At 52.2% G+C, this 27,009-nt stretch overlaps 1 protein-coding gene across 1 annotated transcript in view; it reads left to right on the top strand.

Moving 5' to 3' along the window:
• The window catches only part of GALNT2 (polypeptide N-acetylgalactosaminyltransferase 2), a 179,351-nt gene that overhangs the window by 69,188 nt on the left and 83,154 nt on the right, over positions 1-27,009 (top strand). The window lies entirely within an intron of this gene.

Below are 27,009 nucleotides of genomic sequence, written 5' to 3'. Positions count from 1 at the left end.
TGGCAGTGAGCTGGGTTCCGAGGTGCCGTTTCTCCTCACCGAGGCTGCCCTGCAAGTGCTCAGGAGCGAGCTTGCAGCCCAGGTCTTCACGGCAGACACTGCCCCCCCACCCCCACCCCGCATCATCCCTCTTTGTTCCTGAAACTGTCCCCACTTGCTGACCCCAGGACAGGTGCTGACAGTAATAAATACAGGTGCGACGTCTTGCACACCTGGCTGGTGTGCCCGGCCCAGCGGACACAGACCTCCTTCCCCATTTTTCGGCTTCAAGTCTTAAAAGACAGAGACGCCGTCTGGCCGAGAGTTGGGCGATGGACAGCGTGAAGGCCGCCCGCGAGGAGCGAGGTCACCTGGGAAGCTCATGTGCCGTGTGCTCTGCGGGGGCCGAATGCTGGTGGGGGCCTTTCTCCTGGACGCTGCAAGGACCTTCTTCAGCTCCGGACGTTTCAGCACAGTCTCTGTGACTGCGGAGTCCTCCTCGGAGTCTATGAACGGGGCAGTGTGTCCTCCGGCCCCACAGGACTGGACCAGCCCTTGTCTAGCAGGCTTGCGCTGCCTCCATCCACACCCTCCTTGCTGCAGAGGCAGCCGGAGGCCTCGTCCTGGAGATGCCCCCTCCCTCCAAGCCAGCACTCGGTGCTCAGCCTCTCACAGGGTCTCCTGTCTGATTCTCAGCCACCTGGCTGCAAACGCTGCTGCTGCTTTTTTTTTTTTAAATTAATTAATTTGTTTTTGGCTGCGTTGGGTCTTCGTTGCTGTGCACGGGCTTTCTCTAGTTGCGGCGAGCGGGGGCTACTCTTCGTGGCAATGTGTGGACTTCTCACTGCGGTGGATTCTCCTTTGCAGAGCACGGGCTCTAGGCATGCGGGCTCGGTAGTTGTGGCATGCGGGCCCAGTAGTTGTGGCTCGCGGGCTTAGTTGCTCCACAGCATGTGGGATCTTCCCGGACCAGGGATCGAGCCCGTGTCCCCTGCAATGTCAGGAGGATTCCTAACCACTGCGCCACCAGGGGAGCCCCTGCTGCTGGTCTTTGACTGGACCTCATCTCTCCTGGGAGGGGCAGTGCGGGACCACCTAGGGAGCCTTGGTCTTGGTGGCCGCCTAGTCGCCAGCTTACAGGGTGCTATGCCATCAGCTGTCTGCAGTGTGTGTAGTTAGGGGTTTGAGCTTTGTGTTACTGGGGTGACGCTTGGGTCTGGGTCTGGGGGAGGGAGGTTCCCCTTCCTCCTGGTGGTCCTGGGTGGGCCTTGCTGGACTGGACTCCTTTGGTGTACGGGAGTCAGCAGAAGGTTCGAGGACCCTTGTTTGTATTAAGAGGAGTGAGAAAACTACTTGTGTGTGTGTGTGTGTGTGTGTGTGTATCCTGCACAATGTGCTGCCTAGGTCGGCTTAATGAGGCAGGTGGCCGGCTTTGTTTTGGTTTTGTTGTTTTATGTCTCCGCCGTGCAAATATAAACAGATTCATTGAATAATTCCATGTCCAGGGTGGGAAATTGCAGCCAAGCACCCTTCACGCTCAGAACAGCGCAGTGGGATGGAGCCCCCAGGACACCGCCTCCAGTTGTTTTGAGACTTTACGCTCCACTTAACCGTTCTGTCCAGGGCGCCTCTGTAGAGGGGCTGCAGAGTCTGGCCGTCCACCAGAGGAGGTTTGGGGACATCCAGCCCTCCCCTCACCCTTTCGAGGTGGCACGGGGCACAGGAGCAGCCGTCCAGGCAGTCAGCCTTCTGAGCTGGGGCTCTGCAGCTCATTCCTGACTGTGTGGCTCTGGATGGAAGCCTGCTGTCCTCTGAGCACAGAGGAATCCACCTTTGCTCTTCCTTCCCTGGGGAATCTGTCCTCGTGGCCTCAAAGCAACTCACAGAACCCCCAGGTAGGGCCGCTGATTGCAACTCTGAGGACCAGGCTGGATGCAGCGGGAGTGCAGGTGTGCTTTTGTGTGTGTCCACTCAGCTTTTCTCCACTGAAGCTACACTACCCGAGTTGCTCCCTGGAACGGTGTATTCTTTCTCTTGCGGAAATATATTCAGGATTTTGTGTGGCCTCGTGGACTGGACTTTGTTCTTTGTCAGCATAATGATTACAGGGCGGTTGTGTTACCGAGTCCAAGCTCCCTCTCCTCACTGCACGACAAGCCAGTGAATTGGGAGACGAGGTGCTGAGGCAGGGAATACGACTTTATTCGGACAGCAGGCAGACCGAGAAGATGGCAGACTAGTGTCTCCGGAAAACCATCTTATTGGGGTCTGGATGCCAGTTTCTTGAATAGAATCAGAGAGGGAGAGGCGGTGAGGGAGTAAAGTAAAAGGGCCATTTGTCTTGCAAAACATCTCCTGGAACGACCAGCCTCCGTGAGGGGATGTGTTAGCTGCTTCTTTCTTGTAGCCATCCACAGGTGGACAGGGTCAGATGATCTCCCTGTGAGCTGAACAGCAGAGGGGCAGGGTTCCCCGAGGCAGGCCATTCTGTATGATTATAATAACAAAAGCAACGAAAAGCAAAGGTTAAAGTCAAAGAAACAGATCCAACGTGGAGTCCCGTTTAGCTCTTCCCTGTTACAGGTGGTGATCACCACGGCCTCCTCTGTCTTCTCTCTCTGCTCCTCCCGTCCCCTGCAACTCACAGGGCCTCCAGGGTGTCCCCCTGCGGGGACGAGCACTGGGGGTGTCCTAGTAGAACCTCACTCTTGCGTCTCTTGCTCTGACTGCCGTTTCCATTCAAACACAGGGCTGCACCTTTAGATCCAGACCGGGGCAAGAATAAAGGTGATAAAGGGTCTGATCCTCTATCTAGGTGCCCCCAGGAAGCCAGGGGTGATGGCCCTGCCAGAAACGTACACTGCCTTCAGAGCACAGGGTGCCACAGAGGAGATAATGGGAAGTCCGTGTTTCCTTAATAAAGCTCTAAGGTCCTGACCCCTGTCTTCCCCACCATGGCCCCCCGGCTGGAGGACTTCCTGTTCTCTAATTAGCTCAGACTTACCCTCCCTGGGGCATCCTCCCTGCTTGGCAGGGCTTCTAGGGGGCAGGCCTGAGGACGGGCCGAACGGCTCCTGGAGCTCATCCGTGATCTCAGCTACGGGGGAACGAAAAGAAGGCTTTCCAAGGGCTCAGACCAATGGCTTCTTCCACCTCTTTGCCTCGGGCGTGGACTCATGGTGTAAGTGGACAGGCTAGAATCTTGAACATGACTTTTCCAAAGACGAGGGCAAGCCTCAAATTGTTAAGTCTCAACCCACTAAGTAGATCATGAAACTGACTTAGGAGTATTTAAAAGAAAAAAATAAATAGAGAAGAGAGAAAACCCTAGCATGTCGCACAGTGGAAACGTAGGTAGTATTTTATGAAGCTTGTTGCATATTTATGTATGTGGGTGCATATGTGTGGGTATATATGTATGTATCTGTAATGTATATTTATTATATGAACTGTGTGCTGTTTCTCTACATCAGATTTATCTCTTACTGTGCGTTTTGACAAAAAAGTTTGACAGCTGCTGGGCTGCTGGTGCGTAGCCAGGAGAGACCATGAGGGAGCTAGCGCATCCTCTTGTTTTTGTGCATGACGAGTGTCATATTCCTCCCCAGCCTCGGTCCACCCCCCCAAGATCCACCTGTCTTCACGGGGCAGGGTCTGTCGCCTGCCCACCTGTCCCCCACGTCTCCTGGTCCCCAGCATTGGCAGGAGGGGACTTGCCACCTTCCTCACGTTCTCAGGCTCCGGCTTCCTTCCCTGTTACCTGTTCTGTTGCCTTCTTCCTGGCTCTGGCTTCTGGAAAATCACTCCCATCTTCCTGTGCCTTAGGGTCTTTTGTCCACCGCTGTGAGTAAAGCTTAATACTTGACTGAATGCATTCAGTTCTTTTAAATATATTTAAATGAGATAAAATTAAATGAGCTGATGAAACCAAATATGCCTGGTGCCATGCCTGGGACTGCAGATATTCACTGGTGGTCCCGGTCTGTTTTTCTTACGTACAGGAGTATTTCTGTAGTCAGATTTGACAGACACTCTGAAACAGTCATTTATGAGGGCTCACCCTTAAACATTTTGGAGATTTTTCTGTCTGTCTTTTTTTAAATCACGGCCAGTACACTTTAATTCTCTTTGTTAGGGAAAGAGAGGGAAAAAATACCCATAATACTTTCTACATAGAAACAAGCATTACAAGGACCTTGGTGTTAATTTACCCAGTCCTTTCAAAAAATAATTTGTAGAGAACGTCCAGTTTTGTCTGAGGACGCCTTCTAATTCACCAATCATCAGCCCCCCATGGCGCCCTCCCAGCCCCCAGCCCTGCTGTCTTTTCATAATTCCAGCCCCAAGGTCTCGGTTGTGAACTTTCTTTTGTCAGACACAGTGAGCTCAGCCGTCTCCCCGGCGGCCTGCTCCCTACTCTGGTGAGATGGATTACAGCCTTTGTCCTGCAGCCCAGCCCTCCTGGCAGGCCGGCAGCAGCAGGGGGCTAGAGGGCCTGGGGGCTCCAGCCGGGACCCCTTATCATTCCATTCATTATCATTCAGTCGCTTCCCTTCATGGAGGGGGGCTGGTGGAATTGATACGTTAATAAAAGCTACTGGTGCCCCGGCCCTCTTACCAACTTTTATGCAGATTGATTGTGTGGGCCTGTCTGCCTGGGTGTCTGTCTTACAAAGACTCAGAAATGGTTTCTTTTTTCACCCATTATTTGGAGAGAATAATAAGTCTCTGTCAGATTAGCTTCTTGGAGGCTCGCAGCTTTCTGAAAAGAGCTTGCATAATCAGAGTGCCTGTTGAGCTGCTTCCCGAGAATTTATCCCTGTTGTGCAACGAGAATGTGTATTTTGTATGTTTTAAATTTTTGAATGTCCAGTCTCGTCAGAATTCACGCAGCCGCACACCCTGTGCTTGAAGGCAAGCTGCGGCCCGGGTCGCATGGCGGGTGATGACTTTTTTTCCAGGTGGGACACTTTCTTAATAGAGAAGGACCTCGGCCCGTTAGCACACTGGCCGCTTCAGCTTCCCTAGGAGATTCAGAGCCCGAGTCACCCACCTTTTTAAGGAACAGTGTTTATTTATTTATTTATTTTTGGCTACGTTGGGTCTTCGTTGCTGCGCGCGGGCTTCTCATTGCGGTGGCTTCTCTTGTTGCGGAGCACGGGCTCTAGACGTGCGGGCTTCAGTAGTTGTGGCACGTGGGCTTAGGTGCTCTGCAGCATGTGGGATCCTCCCAGACCAGGGCTCGAACCCGTGTCCCCTGCACTGGCAGGTGGATTCTTAACCACTGCGCCACCAGGAAAGTCCTAAGGAACAGTCTTGAGTCAGATGGTCCCTGAACAAATAGCCCAGGTCAGTGAGAGAGAGTATTATCTGTTCCCCCAAAAAACAAAGATATGGAGTCCTAGCCCCAGGACCTCAGAATGTGACCTTATTTGGAGGAAAGGTCTTTACAGAGATAATCAAGTTACAGTGAGGTCATTAGGGAGGGCCCTGCTCCATTAGGACTGGTGTCCTTATAAAAAGGGGACATTGGGACACAGATACAGACACACAGAGGGAAGTTGATATGAAGACACTGGGAGAAGACGGCCATCGGCAAGTCAGGGAGCGAGGCCCAGAGCAGACCCTCTCCTCGCGCCTGCAGGGGGAGCGGGCGCCGCCCACACCTTGACTTTGGACTTCTGGCCTCCAGAATCGAGACAGTAAACTTCTGTTTTTAAGCCCCCCAGTCTGTGGTGTGGTACTCTGTTTTGGCGGCCCCAGCAAACGCATTCAGGTAGTGTTTGCCAGTTTGTCATAAATCAGCTTTATGGAAGGTTTTACCATTCGGCATGCAGGTCCAAGACCTCTTGCAGTTACGGTATTTAACCACTAGTACTTAAAAGATTTCTGTGACCTCGCAGGGTCTTTGCCAGGTGGGGCCTTGGTTTGGGGCTTTGCTTTCCACGTCAGGGCCCTCCCAGATAGGGCTGGCCCTCTGCTCGGTCCTCAGTACGTACTTCAGCTTAAGTGTACCGCCTCCGGCCGTCCTCCGTACAGTTTTCTCTAGAAGTATTTCCCCAGATCCGTGGGTTCCCTCCTGTCTGAGAGCATCACCGCACGGCAGCAGAGGGCAGTGTCCCCCGCCCCCAGGCCCCCATGTCCCCAGCCCGGGCTCTGCCTGAGGCTCGTGGAAGTCCCGGTGCCGAGCTGGGCTCTCCTGGCCTCTCCTGCCGCCTCTGGCCTCCAGAGAGTGGCCTCCTCCGCCCGCCATCCCAATCACACCTCCCCTCTGACTCCCGGGCAGTGCTGCAGCTGGGCAGGAGCTTTTTTAGAACAGCCGTTAACTCAGAAATCTAAGATAAAATTTTAGCTTATTCCAGGACCTTCAGAAACAGGTCAGGAGTTGGGATGCCTTGGGAGAAGTCATTCAGTCCCCTTCCCCCCGAACGTTAGGACGGGGAGTACGGGTGGAGGGGTTGACGGCCAAACAGGGTCTCATCCCAGGGGCCGGTGGCGGTGGTGCAGGACCCTCAGCACAGCCCCACAGGCAGAGCCAGGCTGCGGGGCTGCAGCACGTGTAATCCGAAGACCGTTCCTGAGCTCGCGTGCTCGTAAGCCCAGAGCGGGATTCCCAAGTGAACAGCAGGTAAAGGAGCTCAAGACTGACCAGAGGAGAGCGATGAGATGAGCGGCCGGGTCCAGGGAAGGCCGCGGGGGCTGCAGAGAAAGGAAGCCTCAGCGTGCGGACGGTCGCCTGTGGGATCCCGAGCAGGGCTCAGAGTGTTTCTTCCAGGGGCCTGGTTCCATGGTGGCTCTCTAGACAAGAGAGGAGGGAACCGTTGAGTCAGGCCGGGGAAAAGCACCGAGTCCACGCCGGGGACTGGGGCGCGCTGGCCCGTGGGGTGGTGAGAGGGAGACCGCCGTGGCCCCTGTGGAACGTGGGTCCCTGATGGGGCAGGAGGGGAGGGTGGAGGGAAGGGTGCCGGAGGCTTCTGTGGGTGATGATAGAGAGGGTAAGGCTCTTGTTTCTTTCAGCTGTGAGGGCATGTGTTTGGGGTCAGTGCTTTGAACAGCAAGTAGGCCTGGCCTTGGGGAGGTGACGCCCTGGGGCTGGGCTTGGGAGAGGGGGAGGGGCAGAGTCTAGAGAGGTGGGCGTGGAGCAAAGCCCTGGCTCCTGCATCCCGAGGGGGAAGAGTGACCTCGTGGGGACAGCACGTGAGGGATCGCTGCGTGCACCATGGGGCTTCCGGTGGGGCTGCTTTCCATCACCTTCCAGGGACAGGGCCGAGGTCGGCTGTGTTGTCAGGACCGTTTCTGGCTTTAGCCCTGGTTTCCATCGTCATCCTGGGGTGTCTGCTTGTCGCTGGGAGGATGTTAATTGGTTAATTAACTCTAAGAGGCTCTGTCTTCTGTTTCTTTTGCCTTTAACGTTTGTTTCTAAAACAGTGATTCTTCCCTCATGATGTCAACAACTGTTTTTACCCTGCACCGTAGACACTGGGTATTTTATTACCATTTGTCATGGATCAGTTTATGGTGTTTCTGGGGGGGTGGGGGGGGCTTTACCTTGACCCCAAACATACCACATTTTCTGCAACTCACCTGCCCTAACCGGCTGACACCCCTGGCAGGGCAGATGCGACCCGCAAGTTGTGGGACCCTGGGGCCGTGGCACGCAGGTGGGTAGCGCCTGCTTTTTAGAGCACACCTCTGCCCTTGGTCTCCACACACCTTCTACGTATTCTGATGCATTTCTGTCGGTCCCTGAAATGCACAAGATGGAAAGTTAGTGGTGGGGAGACAGGTGCTCTGGCCCCAAGAGGAAGCATCTTGCTTGGGAGACCAGAAGCATGAGTTATTTTGAGAATACTTTGGTTCTCTATCTAGAGATCAGTGAAGCAAATTAGGGAATTGCTTAAGTGCCATAAACGGCAGACTGGGCTGTATTATGTTATGATTTGGAGAAACTATCACACAGGAGGTAGAGTATTAGCCAGAGCACGAAAGAGCGCGGATACTCCCTGAAGGAATAAATAAGGTCGTCCTGGGAGAGATCTCACTGGAGGCCGTGGATTTTGCACTTACTTGACCCTGGATCAGGGGTCACCTCAGCGTCCTCATTTGAAAGCACTTAACTGTATAGAGTTAAAATGAGCATTAGCTGAGATGTGTGTGAGCCAGTAACATGGTACTTGGTGTGTACTGAGCATAATTGCAGCAAATAAGAAAACTGCGTTATGTCATATACACCTGTTAGGATGACTTAATAAAAAACCAAAATGGTAACGGCACGTATGGTGAGGATAGAGCAGTAGAGCTATCACACCCTGCTGTGGGAGTGCAAAACGGCATAGGCGGTTTGGAGGACAGTTTGGCAGTGCTTACAAAGTTAAACACACGCTCCCAGGCCACGCAGCAACCCCACTTAGATATTTATCTGAGGGAAGTGGAAGTGTATGTGCTCCCAGAATTCACAAGACTTTATTTGCATTTGCCCCAAACTGGAAACTCCATAACTGGCCCTCCTCCGGGGAGTGGATGCCCCAGCCGTGGGCGCCTGTACATGGGACGCGGCGGCTGGCGGTGGAGACGGCCTCACAGCACGAGGGAGCAGCACACGTGGTAGATCCCGGGGCGTCATGCGAGCCGAGGAAGCCAGGGTCAAAGGTCACATGCGGCCTGATTCTGTCTCTATGACATTCTAGAAAAGGCAGTGCTCTAGAGTCGACACAGATCGGGCGTGCCTGGGGTGGGGTGAAGGTGCACGGGGACTTTTTCTGGGTGGCGAACGGCTCTGTATCTTGCTTGTGGTGCTTGTGAACAATTGTCAGAATTCAGAGTTGTACACGAAAGTGAAGTTTATTGTATTTTATACCTTACTCTAAAAATGAAAAAGAAAATCTCGAGCCTAGGCAAGGAAGTGAGAACGATCTCGGTGTGGCCGGGGAACCTGCGGGAGCTGACCCCTCTTACTGAGGGGTCCATGAGAAATAAGCTCAGGTGGGTGGGGTGGAGTTGGGGTCTGGCTGCAGGGGCATCGAAGGAGCAGCTCTACCTGATGGGACGTAACACGGTGAGCCCTCGGCACTGCCCGAGCAGTGGGTGGCAGGGTGAGGGTGGCATTTTGTGTTGTGCAAGGACGGATAAAGGCCCAGTCAGGGGCCAGTGTGTTTCTCCAGCACGTGGGTGAGGCCTGAACACAGTGCGTCTAGCAGGGGACCGTAGGGAGGCTTGAGGCTGTCGCTAACGTGGACTCCCTTCCTTAGATGGGGAAACTAAACCGTGAAGTCACCAACTTTTGTTTTGGAAAAACTGCCAGAAACGGGTGAAAGCCAGGCCTCCCAGGACACTCTGCTGGACGCTGGGCCAGTGGATGGTCTGCAGGATGATGTGCGCCAGGGACCCCCCTCTTGGCCTAAGAGCGGAAGTGGTCGGCTGGAGCCGCAGAGCCCGAGCTCCTCATTAGACGGGCAGCCGGGCCTCCTGTAGGGGTTCCTGTCATTCCTTCCTCCGTGTAAATCCCATCAGGTCGCAGACCGACAGACTTGCGGGGCCTGTCCTTTTCTCTCCCTCAGGAGCTCTCGCGTTTTCCGTCCCAGTCGCGGATGCAGATTCTGGACTGTTAGCCTCCGGGTTAGTTGGATGAATGCTGCCTGGAGGGCTTGTCCATCCACAGAGAGCTGTCTGTGAGCCTCTGGCGCCAGAGAGCAGCGCCCCAGCCCCTCGCCGTCCGGGGATTTGTTTACTGACAAAGGATGTTTGAAGTGGGTGAAGGGGCAGCTTCCACGTGTCTGGCGAGGCTGCCGACACCGCTTTTAGAGGTGGCGACGAGGAGCAGCGGGTGACATAGAGCTTTGCACAAGACACCCTCTGACCCACAGTCTGTCAGCTCTGCTTTGCGGTCGCCCAGCCCTGGAAAGGGCACCCTCCATCCTGCACTTGGCCGCTGTGGACGTGCTGTTTTGTTTACCTCGGGAACTTTCTTCTCCCTCACTGGCTGCTCCTTCCTCCACAGAAACGTGTACTGTCACGTGACGTCTTGAGCTTGCCCATGACACCAGGTCCCGCTATTGCTTTTCTCCCAACGTGTTTAGTGCTCCCTTCAGTTTATTAGCAGGGTCTCTGGACCCTCAGTGTGAGGCCGGGGTCAACCAGAGAATTTCACCCAACTCCACTCCTTTATCTGGATCCCTGCTTTGCATTTTGGCCCAGTCTGAAGAAGACACTGAAAACTAGTCTAGTTTGGGGCCAGATGTGCCCGACTTTTCTCTTCGGGGGGGAGGGAGGGTTATTTGCTCGTGTTTGGCGCTAGGGCTGCGTGCTGCACAAGGACCACACACGGAGTCTTCGGGGACCCTGGGGTGTGCTATGGCCTGGGTGCCAGGTCGCTCAGGGCCCTCTTGGTTCTGCCCAGGCAGGCGGCACCACTGACCCGAGGTGAGGCCTGTGCAGGGTGAAGGCTGCCTGTCGTGGAGCAGGGCCGGCTGAGCACTGGTCAGCACAGAGGGAAACCTCCTTGCTCCAGGCTGGCCACCTCTGGCCACAGCTGCTCCCTCTCTGACTCCTGGGCCAGCGTCCTAAGCCTTTGTGCCCTCAGCAGACCTTCCTCTCTTTTTCCCCAGGAGGACCACTGCCATCTGCTAACAGCCCCTCCTCATGTCCTCTTTCCTACAACTTCTCCAGCCCATCTCTGTGTCACAGCGCAATGATACCACCATTAGTATCAAGATTTTACTTGATGCTAATGGTGATACCATTAGTATCAATGCTAGTGTTACTGAACATGTAGCACGTGTTATTGGTAACATTAGTATCAATACTAGTGTTATTGAACGTGTAGTATGTGTCAGACACTATACCAAGAGCCTGCAGAGATCCTGTGCGGTGACCATTAACCGCTGTCCCCAGGGAGGGCACAGATGTGCCCAGGATCACACACCAGGTGTCTGATACTCTTGAGGGCAGGGCCTGACCATGTACAATTATCTCTTCATCTCTGCCTCCTAGGAAAGGACCTGGCCTATGGTAAACATTCAAGAAAATATCTGTTAAATGAATGACTTGGTTATATCAGAGATGGCTTCTAAAACTCAAAAGCTCTCTCTCTCTCTTTTTTTTTTTTTTTTTTTAGCCCTGCTGATGCACTGGCTCCCTCAGATGCTTTTTTGTATTTTCCAAGGCAGGTATAATATTCAGAATGCAGGCTGTCGCTCAAGCTGTGTGTTGGGCACTGGTTTTGCTCCGCGCAGAATCCTTTGCCTGAACTGCCCTGGCATGTCTACGCCCAGGGTGTCTGTGGGCAGCAGCCATACAAAAGTGGCTTCCTGATGCCGTGGGGCCGTTGTTGGGGATTTCCTGCTTGGGCTCGTCCTGCATCCTTGTCACCCTTACCTGCGGCTGCCCAGCCCACCCTCCTGAAGCAGGGCTGGTGTATGACTTCCCACAATCCTGTAGGTTGCTGGACAGTTCTTTGCTAGGCTCCCCGAGGCTCACGTGTGTCCCTGCAGTCAAGTGACAGCTGAGTTGTCTGGCTGGTCCAAGACGGCTTCACCCGTGTGTCCTTGCTGGCTGTTGTCTGGGGCGCCTCGGCTCTCCAGGGTCCTCAGCCGGCTTTCTTAACGTGTGGGGACCACAGGGCCGTGTTCTGAGGGGCTGACGAGCTCCTCCTTGCTTCCTGGCTGCTGACACACAGTCGGCTACAGCAAGTCACAGGGCCCAGCCTGGGGTCCAGGTGGCTTGGGGTCGTGCACTACAGCTCCTTGGGCGGGGGGAGCAGCGAAGAAATGAGGCCTCAGGACTCCCCTGGTGGCGCAGTGGATAAGAATCGCCTGCCAATGCAGGGGACACAGGTTCGAGCCCTGGTCCGGGAAGATCCCACATGCCGCGGAGCAACTAAGCCTGTGCGCCACAACTCCTGAGCCTGCGCTCTAGAGCCCGCGAGCCACAACTACTGAGCCCGCGTGCCACAACTACTGAGCCCTCGTGCCACAACTACTGAAGCCCACGCGCCTAGAGCCCGTGCTCCGCAACAAGAGAAGCCACCACAATGAGAAGCCCGCACACCGCAACAAAGAGTAGCCCCCGCTCGCCGCAACTAGAGAAAGCCCGCGCGCAGCAACGAAGACCCAACGCAGCCAAAAATAAATAAATAAGTTTATATAAAAAAAGAAAAGAAATGCGGCCTCTTTCATCCACCACCACCCGTGATTCCAAATCCATTTCGTTCATGACAGATTTTAGGATTTTCCACCAAAAATCCAGTCTGTGTTAAGGTACTTAGCACTTCACATGTGATGAGAATGGTCTGAATTGGGTTCTTGCCTGATCATGTCCTGTTCCCCTTGGGCAGATTCCTTGCCCTTGACTGGTTCTCATTACATCTTAATTCCTGTTCCTGTTACTTCTTTTACTTCTGTCTCTGGGAAGCTCAGAGTGAGAATTCAGATTTGCTTCCTCATTCCGTCAATCTTGATGTTCCATTTCTTTTGTGTTTCTATTTAGATCTTTTGGTTTAAGCTACCCAGTCCCTTTTGGAAGAATATGAGCCTTTTGGTGAGGCTCACTAGCAGAATTTCTTTAAAAACAAATCCTGGCACTCCCAGCTCATGGGTTTTGCTGGTGGGATTCAGGATTATATGCTGTTGTGTAGGCCTGGGTGCACATGAATGAGAGTGAGTTTGCATGTTCTGCTTGATTTGACTCAAGTAAACTGCGGTTTCACACCCGTGTAAGGCCCACCAGCTTTCTAATGAGTTCTTTCCAGCGCTTAAGTCATCTGGTCCAACACATCCTCAAGGTGTTAACATCTACTGTGTTCAAAGTATTTCACATTTACTTTCTTGAATCCTCTCAAAATCTAGCATTCTGGATAACGCTACTGAGAATTCGAAAGATTGATAATTTATAAATTTCTGGAGCCCAGATTTGAATCTCGTTCTTTCTAGTTTCAAAGCCAATGGACACGTGAATCTTTGGGCTGCAGAGAGTAAATTAACAGGTAGACTAGCTCTTTGAAACTCAACATTTAAAAATACCTATGTCAGAAGAGGTTGTTCAATTCTCAGACTTTAACATGCATTAGCAGTGAGAGGCAAGCACCGCTTAGAACAAACTCCGTGGGGTTGGCATATCTTGGTGGTGATTCCTGAATTCTACAGACTCTGGGTCTGCAGTGGATAGAAGTCTGATGACTGCTCTTTGTAACTGTGGGATCTTGAGTAATTTGGGTGATTTTTTTGGTTTACTTTGCTCTGCCCTAAAACGGAGTGCCTTAACCTTCCAAGGCCGTGGTGTGGGACATGGCTTACTTTTTATTGAGAACCTACTATGTGTCAGACTCGGCTAGCATCCTCCTCACACCCTGTCTCACTTAATTCTTGCAGCATCACCATGGGTAGCAGTCATGATTCCTGCTCCAGCGCAGGAATCAGAATTGGTCTGTGAACCCTGAGTTCCATGCAGCAAATCACCTTCACCCCATTTCTCCTTGTGATTAAACAAGATAAAGTGTGTGGGCAGGAAAAGCAACCTTGGAAAACAAATATTAGTATAAGGTGATAATTTTCTGAAGTTGAATAAGGGAAGAGGGAGGGTAGGCTGCCCCCATTTACTGTCTGACCAGCCGGGCACGTCAGGCAGCGGAGCTGGGCTTAGTTATTCTAACTTCGGGGGGCCATCAGTCTGCCCAGAGCTGGCCTGGCTTTGTGGACGGAGCATGGATCCTGGGCCGGTCAGACCGGGGTGTGACCCTGTTGCCCTCACTGCCCATTTGTTACGTGCTTTTGATTCAGTCTCTTTGGTTCTCAATTTTCTCGTCTTTTAAATGGAGACATTAATACTGCCCCTCAAGGATGCCATGAAGAGTGACTGAAATATGTGCACGCAGCTGCTCTAGGACCCCCGCTCACAGGGAGCGCTCAGTGAACGTCAGTTCTGTGGAGACGGCATCACTGTCATTGTGATTTCCACACCCCCGCGTTCTCTGTCGAGTTAGGGACGGGCCTGGTAGAACAATGGGCTTTGGCCTCTGCACATAGTCACCAGGGAACTTGTGGGAAGGTCTAGCTGCCCTTTAGTTTAATAGGTCAGTGCCAGCCGTGGCCACAAGCACACAAGATCAGTTCGGTCTTTTGTTGGCCAGTTTCTTGGAAAAAAATGCTCAGTAGGGAAAGGGCTGGACACAGAGAGCTGGGCCCCTCAACAGGCCTGTCGGGGCAGAGTCCAGCAGTCCCTGCCTGGACAGCAGCCCTCTCTGGGCCCGTCTCCAATTCCAGGGCAGGGGAGACCTCCGCGGGTTCTAGAACAGTGCCTCGACCTCACACCTTAAAAGCAGGGCTAGGCTCACACCTGTTTCTAGACCTTGGGCAGCTTTTGTAGCCTCAGGCCAGACGTGAGCCTGATGCCTTAATGATATGAAATAGTGTGTAGGTTTGAAATTCCAACCTAAACACGCCTGTGTTAAAATTTATTATTCATGAAGGTAATTTAAAAATATGACAGAAAGTTTGAGAAGTGGAAGACAACACTCATCATTCTCCACTCTCAACACAACCATTTTTATTTTAGTGCATTTCATTCCAGGCTAATCTATATGGATAACCTTTTTTTTTTATAGTTTGTTTCATTGTGTACATAAAATTTTGTCTCCTGCTTTTCCATTTAATGTATTATATGCATTTTGCATATGGCTGTGTGGTCTTTATAATTCTTAATGGTTGCATAATATTCTTTTGAGAGGCTGTACCATAATTTAACTCACCTCCTATTGGTGAATGTTTTAAGTTTCTTCTTTTATAAACAGTGCTACAACATCCATGCAAAAATTTGTTCCTTATTTTGGGTTAGTTCATGAGGATAAATTCACAGAAATGAGATTTCTCAGCTTAAAGGTTACGTGTCTTTCTGGTTCTTGGTATGTGGTGTCAGATTGCTTTCCAGTCAAGTTCAACTAATTTACACTCTATCCTTTTGCTTTTTTTTTTTTTAAACATCTTTATTGGAGTATAATTGCTTTACAATGGTGTGTTAGTTTCTGCTGTATAACAAAGTGAATCAGCTCTACATATACATTTATCCCCATTTCTCCTCCCTCTTGCGTCTCCCTCTCACCCTCCTTATCCCACCCCTCTAGGTGGTCACAAAGCACCGAGCTGATCTCCCTGTGCCATGCGGCTGCTTCCCACTAGCTATCTGTTTTACATTTGGTAGTGTATATATGTCCATGCCACTCTCTCACTTCGTCCCAGCTTACCCTTCATATCCTTTTGCTTTTAAATAAGATAGTGAGACATCTGTAGCCCATGTTGTAATAGCACATACTGGAATCGTGTGGAAAATGCCCCGGGCAGAGAATGGACATGTAAATAAGTGTGCCAGAGGTAAAGAATCAAGCAGCCTGTCCCTGACTGGGACCGTGCACCTTGTCCCAGGGCAGAACACAAGAGGGAGGGGCTTCCGTGCTAACAGCACCCCTGGAACCTGCTGGCGGCCAGTGCCCAGCGGGGCTGGCTTTCCTGCTCATGGGGGCAGGTCTCTCCACACAGAGTCCTACTCACGTTAGGGGCTGGTCACTAACGTTAGGGGCTGGATGTGAATGGTCCACCTGGCTTCTGTAATCTGATCTAAACAACCTTGGGGGAAAAGAGCTTGGCACTGTGGAAAACCCAGCATTTTGGAACAGGCTCAAGTGGAATCCAGGCTCCGGTGGTACCGCATCAACCCCCTTTCCCAGGTGTCACTTCTCTGTGAAATGGGCTAATGATGCATGAGTGTTCAGTTTGCACAAATCCATCGTGAAAGAGGAATTCGTAATTAATAAAATAAAGACCTTATGAGAAAAATAGATTTAGGACAGTCCTTCTGGAGTGTGTGGGTAATATTCACCTGGCAAGTAGCCGTTGAACTCTAAATCAAGAGAATATTGATGAGAACGTGTAAATTTTAAATTAATAAAAATGCTGAACAGTTCCCATTTACTGTCGCTCATGTGCTAGAAACTTCAGAAAATCTCTCCCTACCATCTCACTGAGATGCTCACGAGTTTATTTCCTTGGTTGCGGTGACGTGCATCTTTCTAGATGTACCTCCTACGTGGTGTTTCTGGTACTCTAGGCACAGTCACTAGTTCCCTTTTAAAAAATCCATGTGGTCACCTTCATTTTACCTGCTGACCTTGACGTGAATTATCACGTATTCTTCAAACACCTCCTCCTTCCGCCTTCAGGCTGCCCGGCCTTGCCTGGCCTTGGCCTTGGCCGTGGGCGTGGGCTGGGCCCTCTGCCCTCCCCTCTCCCAGGGCGGCTCTGGGAAAGCTGCCTCCCTCCCCTGCTGCCCCACGTCTTCCCTTTTCCCGCGGCCAGGTCTCTCTGATTCTGGTTGTCTCAAAAGAGAGGTGGATCAACATCCACCTTCTCCCTGAACTGAGACTCTTTCCCGAGGACCGGGAGGCGCCTCCTGCGAGGGTGGGACAGCTGCTGCGTGCACCGTGGTGGGCGGTTACGTGCTCCCGTGCGGAGGGTGTCAGTGGGTGATAGGCCCTCCCGCTCATGCTGGGTCAGCTGTTCCTGGGCCGCACTGCTAGGAATTTATTCCTCTCTGAGGATTTGCGATTAGAGAAGGGGAAAAACAGTTACAAATTTTCCATTTCATTTGTAACCCTGGGCCCCCTTGGAGCCTTCGCATCTCATTCTAGGACCCACTGTTCCCCTGGAGACGCTCTTCAAAAGACTCAAGATCTGGTGCCCATGGAGGGTCTCGTCTCACCCATCCCTCCGCGGAGCCAGTTCTGACTCAGGTGTTTACCGAGCTGAGCAGGGCAGGGACCTGTGGGGTGAGGACCCGAGGTCCCAGCGGAGGGGACGTAGTGCGAGCTGGCGGCACCTACTGGTGACAGGGTGGCGTTGCAGCCGGTTCTGCGAGCCTGCATACACTTGGGAGCCCAAGCAAGTAGTGGGGAAGCAGCTTTGCCAGAGCATCGATGCCGCCAGGCCAGGCATGGAGGGGGTCCTGGAGGAGATGAGAATGCGGGGAGGGGGGTGGTGTGGGCGTGGCATCTGGAGGTGGAAGGGAGGGCGTGGTGGTGCAGGGCCACCGAGGATGCGCTGGCCTCTCCCTGCAGCTCTGCTCAGCGCCTGGCCAAGCGGCTGCATGCTAACCTCTCTCCTGCCGCTTTTTTCCTCATCTATTGGGAATTACTGTTTTTCAATATTAAAAAACAATTGACTTTTACATAAGTCGTGGAGGAAAGAATTTTCTAAAATACACTGGGGTTTTTTTTGTTTTTTGTTTTGTAAGAAGACGTTTTCTAGTCAAGTTTGCTGAAATTCATCATTTGCCTAAAGTAAGAGAATCTGCTTCAGCTCATGTTGAGAATCCCAGAACAAGAGGAGCAGCAGTTAAGAAGGGGCTTTGTCCAAGACTCCTAACAGGAGAAGCCGTTTCTCTGTTTACAGGAAGAAAGAGGTGGAATGAAAGCACGTGATAAAGGAGGAGGCCATAAATGTCAGGTGCTTAGCTCAGCTGTGGGCTCTCGTTCGTCATCTGCTTTGGGACCGGGAGCGGTCTTGCATCGTAAACTCTTGCGAGGAATAAGGAATGTTCATAGCCCTCCTTGTGCCCCCCACCTGCCCACCCCGCAGGGCCACCTGCTGCTCTACCCTGAGCACAGGGGTTAGGATGGATGGATTGCTCATGAAAGGGGATTGTGGCGTGAAATAGATCGCCCCTGGGTGTGTGTCTCCTTGCAAAATTGGCTTTAAAATCAGGAAATGCTGACTCACACCTTAGTTCCCTGAAGGGAGAGGGCTTAAAATTGCCATTAAAAATGGAGACACCCTGGGAATACATGGTTGATAGGTGTTGGCTCAGGAGTGTTTAATATGATTATTTTCCTTTTACGTAAATAAGATCTATGGGCACACTTTATTTTTAGAGCTGTTTTAGATTTACAGAAAAAATGGGAACATAGTGCAGCGTTCCTATGCACCCCGTAACCAGTTTCGCTTATTATTAAAGAACCAGTGTTGATAATGTTATTATTAACTACAGTTCCTACTTTATTCTGATTTCCTGAGTTTCTCCCTAATGTCCCTTTTCTGTTCCAACAGCCTGTCCAGGTACCACATTTCATTTAGTTGTCGTATCTCTTTAGGCTCCTCTGGGCTGTGACAGTTTCCCGCCTTCCTTGTTTTGATGACCTTGACAGTTCTGAGGCGGCCTGGTCAGGGATTTTGTAGAATATCCCTCATCTGGGGTTTGTCTGATGTTTTTCTCATGATTAGACTGGAGTTGTGGGTTTGGGGAGGATAGACCACAGAGATAACAAATGCATCCATTTTAACAAGTCCAAAAATGAGCTAATTATGGGGCGGAAAGGAGGAAGTTTAGAAGTCGGAGCAGGAAATTAAAAGAGGGGTAAAGACTGGGCCTTCAAAATGGAAGAAGGCAGGTCAAATGTTCTCAGTGATGGGACTCAGTGTCTAACTAATATAAGGCCTTGCAGTTCAACAGGGCCCTGCCAGTTACATCATTTCAAGGGGTGGGATAGAGGTGTCTTTAAGTTTCCATTTTACGCATTGGGAAACTGAGTCCCAGGGAGCCACCCTGAACAGGCTCAGGTGATAGAGGTGGGCCGGGACTGACATTTCCAGCCCTCGCCTCCCGTGCTTCAGGTGTCAGGCTTCTAGGTTGAGGAGTGCATCACTGATGGACATTCATCTGTGTGGCCTCAGGGATTCAAATGGGAAGATTTTCACTAAATTAAGGCAGTTGGCAGACCATGTGTGGAGTGAGTGTGCAGGGTGATGCACTAGGCCCTCTGCTTGTTAGAAAAGTTAAATAGCAGGGGGTCAGTAGCGGTGTTGTTGCAGCTCATGACTGCAGTATGAGTGATTGTTACAGCTCCCCAGTATGGAGCGGTCCCACCGTGTCTCTCACAGCCTGCTTTTCTCTGAGGGTACCCAGTAAAATAAACGAGGCGATGACCTTCATCGTAACACATGTCTTATTTGTGAGCAAGTGAATCTGTATGAAGCCGTCTGCGGCTCTGGACCCACAGGAGAAACTCGCCCCCTCCCATTTTAGCAATGTTGAGTTTCATGGGCCAAGTTGGAATGAGGAGTGGGAAACTTGTAAGTACATCAGTGAAGCCGGTGGTTCTCAACTCTGCACGTTAGAGCTGCCTGGGAAGCTTCCAGAAAACACCCACGGCTGGACCCCATGCCCGGAGGCTAGGATGAAGCGGGCGGGGGCAGGACCAGGCCTCGGGGAGACTGGCCTTGCCCTCTCGCTGCCCGGCTCGCTCGCCACGCAGGCCCTGATTCTTTAACCCCCAGCCCGGTGACCGTCACCTGAGTAAAGGTTGGGACTCTGGCGGGAGCTTGCTGTTGGAAGCTCACCTGAGCTGTTCCTCCTCCTGCAGCCTGTTCTACCAGCTCTGCCCGAAGTGATGAGACGGGATGGGCTGGGCCAGGACTCACTGCCGCCCCACACAGTGTTCAGAAGCGGTGGGGTGCCTGGGCCCAGCACTACCCTTTCCTCTTCCAGTGACGACCAGCAGCGAAGAGGACATTCTTCCTCTTACACCAAGTCACTGTTCCAGGGGGTCTCTTATTTAGAAGCAGAAACCACGCTTTGACTTCATAAATGCAGAGACGTGGGTGTTTGCAGACTACAGGCTCCGGTTTTAGGAGACGCCTAGCCTAGCTGAGGGGGCCTCCCCAGGCGTTCTGGCCTTCTTTCCTCAGGACCCTTTCCCAGTGAGTTAAAACTACCTTTGTCACTTTGTCAGTGGGTTACATGCCCTAGGTGGAAAGCAGAGGTCTAGATGCTGTCACCTTGTATCAGAGGCTTCCTCACCCTCTGGAGAGAAGACCTCGGGATTGTTCCCCACCCTGACCAGTTAGAAACAAGGACGAGCCTCTGTGGTTCCCCTGTGGTCACTTCAGAGGGAGAATGCTGGGCGGGGAGGGTCTAGGTCTTCAGCAGGAATCTAAACCCACTCTTGAAAATGTGCTTTCAAGCAAACCACTTAACTAGTTTTCAGTGTCTTGGCTTGGCAGTGCGCTCTTAAGAAGTGGGCTGTGGAAATAGAAATTATCGCATCTTTTTAACACATCTGGCAACCTGGCTTTCTTTCCCCAAACTGGAATGTTGCTGTACAGATTGGTCGTGGTGGTGGTAATCACTGAACAGTCATTAAATAACAGTGAAAAGTAGACAACTGATGAGAAAGGAATCAAGTAGTCATTCAGATGGTATTTTTGATAACTTGATCTGCCTCTGAGCATACGGTCTACCCAGCTGAAGGAATTTGACAGTGACAAAATGTATTTCCATAAGCGGAGAGTGAAAGCAACCTGTTTATTTTCTTTTTTCCTCCCCAGCGATGTTTTTACCTTTGCTAACAAATAAAGCGTTAGGCATTTAAACTTAATGAAGGCAGCCTTTGATGGTTTAGCTGTATACATTTATTCTTTGTTATCTAGTTTTCCATGTGTAGGCATGTTTATTTTGGTGGTGGTTCGTAATTCAAACACGTTACCATAGGCGGGAATAGTCTTTATATCAGGCGGTGAATAAGAGGGCAGCGTGAGATGGAATGACATTTTTACTGCACAGACTTGCACACACGTATCGCCGTCGGGGTACAGTGGTGTTCTGTCTGCCTGCGGGATACTCTGGCCTCATCGCTGCCACTGTCAAGTCTTACGGCGTCGGTGAACGTGGTGGTTTTAGAGTCTGTGCACATCCTCTCGCGAGGGGGTCTAGGCCCCTCCTCTTGGGTGCGGGCTGGACCGGACTGGTGACGCGTCTCTCATGGATGACGCGGAGCTGCGACCGCGTGTGGTTTCCAGGACCCGGCCTGGGGTCCTCCTCTCTCCCTCGACTCCGCCTCCCCTGCCCCTCTTCCTCTCCCAGGTCACTTACTGGGGGAGGCCAGCAGCTGTGGGTGAGTCCTTGGTGAAGAACTGGGCCTCCAGCCAGCAGCCCTGGAGGGACCCGTCCTGGAAGCATCCCTGGGCCCCGTCGGACCTTCAGCTGGCGGCGGCCCGGGCTGACTCGTGGGCTCACGAGAGACCGTGGGCCGGATCCAGCCAGATTCTTGACCCTCTGAAGCTGTGCAAGATACTAAGTGCTTTCTGTTTTAAGTTACTCAGTTTTGAGGGGGTTGGTTTGGCAGCAGGTGGGAACACAAGAAGTCACCTGGCCCTTCTGATTCTCTCCTCATCTGTGACATGAGTGTTGGCCTAGTGCCCTTAACAAGTTGGCGGCTGTCTGCCGAGCCTCAGGGGCCGCCCTGCCAGCCGGCTGTGCCCGCCCCTCCCACTGCGGCCTCCCCGCCTCTGTCCCACCCCTTCCTTCTTGGCCCTGGCCCACCCACCGCTGGGACTGACACTTTGTCTCTGGCAAAAACCAAGCGCACGTTTTATTTATTTCCTCTGTTTTTTTTTTTTTTTTTTTGGCTGCGTTGGGTCTTTGTTGCTGCACGCGGGGGCTACTCTTCGTTGGTGGTGCACGGGCTCAGCAGTTGTGGCACGCGGGCTCAGTAGTTGTGGCACACGGGCTCAGTAGTTGTGGCACGCGGGCTTCAGTAGTTGTGGCTTGCGGGCTCTAGAGCGCAGGCTCAGTAGTTGTGGCACTCGGGCTTAGTTGCTCCATGGGATGTGGGATCTTCCCAGACCAGGGCTCGAACCTGTGTCCCCTACATTGGCAGGCAGATTCTTAACCACTGCGCCACCAGGGAAGTCCGTGTTTCCTCTTATGTTGAAACAGAGACAGATCACATTGGGAATAGAGTGGAAAAAACTATTTTAATAACTAAACCTATATTTACACTTAATTTTCATAACTGTTCAAGAAACCAACCTATCGGATTTACTGTTTCTGAAAATAACGTCATTTTGTTAAAAGTCGTTGCTGCTTTACCTACTTAGAAATAGGATGGATTTTGGCGGCCGAACTCTTTAATTATGGTGGATAGATAGACGTTCCTCAGTCGTTTATTTTCATTTGGTCTCACTCATGGCCTGATTTAATTCCTCTCGTGCTTCAGGTAATAGACTGCTTCTTTTGTATGCGTCTGTAAGAATAATGCACGCCTTGGGCTCTTGGACTGAAAACTAACCAAATTCAAATATCTAATAATAATAACTACCAGCTAGGTAAGTTAGTGAGTAGGAGGAATTAGCGTTTGCAGTATCTGGCCCAAATGCCATCTAACAAGGAAGAGAGGGTCTCAGTGCCCTAGTCGGGGCTCTCTGGGTCTTTCTGGAGGCTGCATGTGGATGTAGCAGCCACGGCTGTGGTCCAAACGGTAAAGTCGAGCAGGGGGGCAGCGGCGTCCTCTCAGTCTGGTCGGTAGAGAATCCTAGTTCTCGGGTTACATTTCCTGACAGAATTCAGTTTTCAGTGAGAACCAGTGAGCCTTCCCTGGTCTGTATTTGTCTGCAGCATCTTCTGTGTGTGGGTGAGTCATTACGTATTCATAGTGTCAACATCCCTCTGAGGGCAGGAGAAGCAAAGCAGAGATGGGTCTGCATCCTGGGAAATAAAAGCAGACTTACGGATCAGATCACAGGCTTTGAATTCTCTGCAACTTTTGACCCAGCATCAAACCACATCATTACTCCTCTAATCCCGGCAGTTTATGCTTGTCACTAAAAAGAGGACCTGTCTGTCCCTGTGTCTCTGAACATGGAGAAAACCAACAGCTCAGTTGTGGCGCGTCCTGGATACCAGCAGGTACTGGGCGAGGGAGCCTCTCCATATGTTTGTAATCGGTGCATTTCCATTTTTAAACGGAGCCTCCACTGGTGTAAATTAGTCTTATAACGTATGCAAATGTATGGGAGGGGGATGGTTGTAATGAAAAGCTTCCACTGCAAAGTGAGCAAAGCCGGTAAAATCAATCTGAGTAAATAGGATGAGGGTTTTCTTCAGCTGCATTTATTATTGAGCAGTTACCCTAATACCACCGCCACGCTTTTGTGGGTACAAAAGAAATGTGCCCAAGCCCCTACCTTGAAAGGGCACCTGCAGTGCTTCTAGATACCAACCGTTAGCGGATTACAAGTAGGACGAGTGATCAAGTGCTCCCGCGAGGGGCTGCTCCCCGGGACTCCGAGGGGACCTCCAGGCACTTAGCCCCCGTCCCTGCCTTCGAGAAGGCAGGCCACTTGCTCAGCGCCCCCAGGGTCACCGGCAGAGCCGTGGCCAGAACCCGAGGCTCCGGCTCCCAGGCCGGGGCTCGTCCCAGCGTGCCGTGGGTCCTACTTGTCCCTGAAATGCTGGCCTCTCCTGCCACCCTGGACCCTGTCCTCACTCGGGTCAGCCCCCCACCCCCCCGGGCCATTCCCGAGCTCCAGTCACCGGTCCCCAATCTCTTTTCCGCCTCCTGGTATCTCGCGGTAACCCCAGCATTTCCAGAACAGACCGGTCTTCACTTCCTGGCGCCACCCCTCCCCCACCCAAACGACTTCCCCCGTTTCTTGTGGGTGACTGTCACCCCCTGCCAGCTGTGCCGTCCCGCCCTGGCTGCCTCGCCCTTCGGGCCTCCTGGCCCCTCTCCTGTCCCCTCCATCTCCCCCTCACCACAACCAGAGTGACGTTTCCAGAACACGAGTCTCAAGTCTCTGAGTGTCTCGCCTCTCCTCCCTGTCGTTCTGTTTCCTTGTTTCTCTTGTGGGGTCCCGTCCGGACTCTCTGCTGAGGGGCGGTGACACGGGCACGGGCCATGCTGTCCCACGGGGGTGTCCCCTGGGCCCTCGGCCCTTCCCTAACGTCCGGCAGAGGCGCGGGGCGGTGACAGGCAGAGCAGGCATGGCAGGCGGGTGGCAGGCGGTCGTGCGGGCACCGTCTCAGCCGGTGCATCAGGTGGGCGGGCCTGAACTAGAGGAATTTATAGTGACCTGACGTGTTCTGAGTGGGAAATGCACTGTTGTTCTCTACTTCGGGCTGCCTTGGTGCTGGAGGGGAGCTGTAGTCTCCAAGGGCGGGGCACTGCGATGATGGAGACCCTGGAGGCTCCGGCGGCTCATCTCTACCCTCACTGTGTGTTCTGTGTGACTCAGTGTTTGGTGCACCAGCTTCCTCATCTGTAGAATGGGGCCGTACTCGCGCGTAAGCAGGATGAACTTGTGGGCAGGGTCTAGAATGGGACTGGGCACCTAGGAAGTGCCCTGTATTAGCGGCAGAGGTGTTCCCCCTCCTCCCCCTTCTCCTCCCCCTCCCCCTCCTCCCCTCCCTCCTCCCCCTCCTCCACCCTCCTCCTCTCCCTCCCCTCCTCTCCCCTCCTCCTCCTCTCCCCTCATTCTCCCCCTCTCCCTCCTCCACCCTCCCCCTCTCCCTCCTCTCCCCCTCCTCCTCCCCTCCTCCCCTCCCTCCTCCCCTCCCTCCTCCCCCTCCTCCCCCTCCCCTCCTTACCCTCCTCCTCCTCTCCCCTCATTCTCCTCCTCTCCCTCCTCCACTCTCCCCCTCCCCCTCCCCTCCTTACCCTCCTCCTCCCCTCCCCCCTCCTCCTCCCCCCACCCCTCCTCCTCCTCCTCCCCCTACCCCTCCTCCTCCTCTCCCCTCCTCCTCCTCCCCTCCTCTCCCCTCCTCCTCCTCTCCCCTCATTCTCCCCCTCTCCCTCCTCCACCCTCCCCTCCCCCTCCTCTCCCCCTCCTCCTCCCCCTCCTCCCCTCCCTCCTCCCCTCCCTCCTCCCCCTCCTCCACCCTCCTCCTCTCCCTCACCCTCCTCCCCCTCCTCCTCCCCTCCTCCCCCTCCCCTCATTCTCCTCCTCTCCCTCCTCCACTCTCCCCCTCTCCCTCCTCTCCCCCCTCCTCCCCCTCCCCTCCTTACCCTCCTCCTCCCCTCCCCCCTCCTCCTCCCCCCCACCCCTCCTCCTCCTCCTCCTCCTCCCCCTCCTACTCTGGGAATTGGTAGTGAACATGGTGATTTGCACTTTTTGACCTGGAGTCAAGAACAAAACAGTCCTTTGTGGATGACTCCCTAGAAACGTATTCTTGGATTTTTATGACATTGTGAGAATCAGCCTCTTGTAACTTGATTCAAACTGAGCCCTGGGTTGCCATCCCCATCCTGATTTATAAAGGGCCAACTCGAGCTGCTTGCCCACTGTGTAACCTGGACAATTTGCGTAACCTCTCTGATCTTCTGTGTCCCCATTGTAAGATAGGAATTATAAAATGGCAGGCTTGCTGCCAGGATGAAAAAGTATCTTTGTACAGTGCCTGATGCATAGTAGGCATTCATAAACAACACTCAGCATCATGTTGCCTACTGGGACTTTGCGGTGCCCTCGTTATATAGCAGGTCCTCATCCTTGGCCTTAGTTTTGTGGTGGGCTTGGTTCATTGTCCCGGGGAGTGGGGCGGGGAGGGGAGACAGGTTAGGGAGTGTTACATATGGACCAGTCAGTCTTGTTTGTGTGAAGAAGGAGACATTTATTTTCTAAGAAAACATTGATGGTTGACTTACGGATGTTGATTTGGTGAATATTACAGTGCGGTGGCCACACCAGCAATGTTCACTTTTTTGTTTTCATTCACTTTCGATTTTGTACAAGGTTAAATTGTGTGATCCATTAGCCAGTGTGTGTAGTAGGCCAGATGCCTGAGGGAAAAAGTTGTTAGCCACAAAATGTTACAAGCAAGCTGCAAAATAAAAATTAATAAGCTTAATTAAAAGTCTACCCAGTGTGACTCAGCTAACGTCGTTACTTGCTGGATTTAGTGTTCGCACGTTTCTTTATATCCTGAAGGCAGAGAGTAGGTCAGATTCTCTCACTCCATTGCAGGTGCCAAGATTGCCTGGAAATCTTTGCCAGTAGTAAATTGAAAGTTTATTTATAACCAAGTCCTCTCAAAAGCCAAATTACAATTCAAAAAGTTTTTTTCGCAGGAAAATGTATTTAAATTGGGATACAGATGCATTTTAATACATTTGTTACAATGTGGGCTAGGATCTTCAAAAGTCAGAGCACGTGGGGCCCTTGAAAGCCTGAGAAGGCCTTGTGACAGGTTGCCAGGGACCACCCAGGTGCAGGGCGTTCCTGACCTGTGCACGGTGTCTACAGGGAGTCATCCTCCCATCACTCCCATCCCGATGATGGCCTTGAGGGGATAAACCAGCTTCACTTCATCTCAGAAGCAACTGAAGGAAAAGCTGGCCTCCAGAGGAGGAGACTCAGGCCGTTCCTCTTTAATTACTCTACTTTTTGAGTAAAAGTGCAGATTATTGGCAGAGCAAGTCGCCTTTGGGAAAAAGATGTCTGATTTGGCCTAGCCCCTGAGAATTAACACTTCCTGCAGATCTCGCTTCACATCGTTAAGAGCCAAAATGTCCCCAGCGGTCACGCAGCCCATGCTGGTTGGAGGGATGCTAGTGGAGCAAACCTGAGCAGAACTGGTTGGGTCTCCCCTGAGGGAGGGGACCTAAGGCCGCCAACATCCTAATAGCGTCTGCTGGGGAAATGGCCAGTCGACAGTGCTTGGCCCACCAAAGTCTGTGTGGGAAAATTACTAGCCGTGGGGTATTTCTGATTTGGGTTATATACAGAAACCTTTCTTATTGTATTCACAGAAATCAGATCCCAAGTGGTTGAAAAATATATTTAGCTCTGTGGTCATGGGGTTGTTTGATTAATGTTGATAGATTAAATTGTTCGTGCAGATGAGTTGAATAAAATCTGCCAGAGCGTCTCTCTTCTTTTGGTTTTACATTAAGCCCTTAGTTTCCAGCTCTTTTCCACTGGCAGCCCTTCTAGAGGAGCGGAGGAAAAGCTCCACCGTCCTTTGCCCTTCCTCCGCTGTTATTCAGTGGGATGAAAGGAATCATTTAACAACCTCTGAGCAGGGCTCAATGGCCCTGAGGGAGACTCTGGTCCTAGGGTGCCCTGAAGCCATAGAAGGCATCTGGAGAGCTACCCTTATTTTAATGGCTTTGATTTAACCACTATTGAATTCTCTTATTTGATCCAGTTTCCCTATCTCCCTTCCCCACCCTCCCACATCCTCAAAGCCCAGGGAGTTTCCAGAGTATTTCTTTCC

The sequence above is a fragment of the Eubalaena glacialis genome, chromosome 1 (assembly GCF_028564815.1).
Source record: "Eubalaena glacialis isolate mEubGla1 chromosome 1, mEubGla1.1.hap2.+ XY, whole genome shotgun sequence".
Taxonomy (NCBI): Eukaryota; Metazoa; Chordata; class Mammalia; order Artiodactyla; family Balaenidae; genus Eubalaena; species Eubalaena glacialis.
The sequence above is the reverse complement of the archived record's forward strand: the minus strand, read 5'-3'. Positions and strand labels throughout refer to the sequence as shown.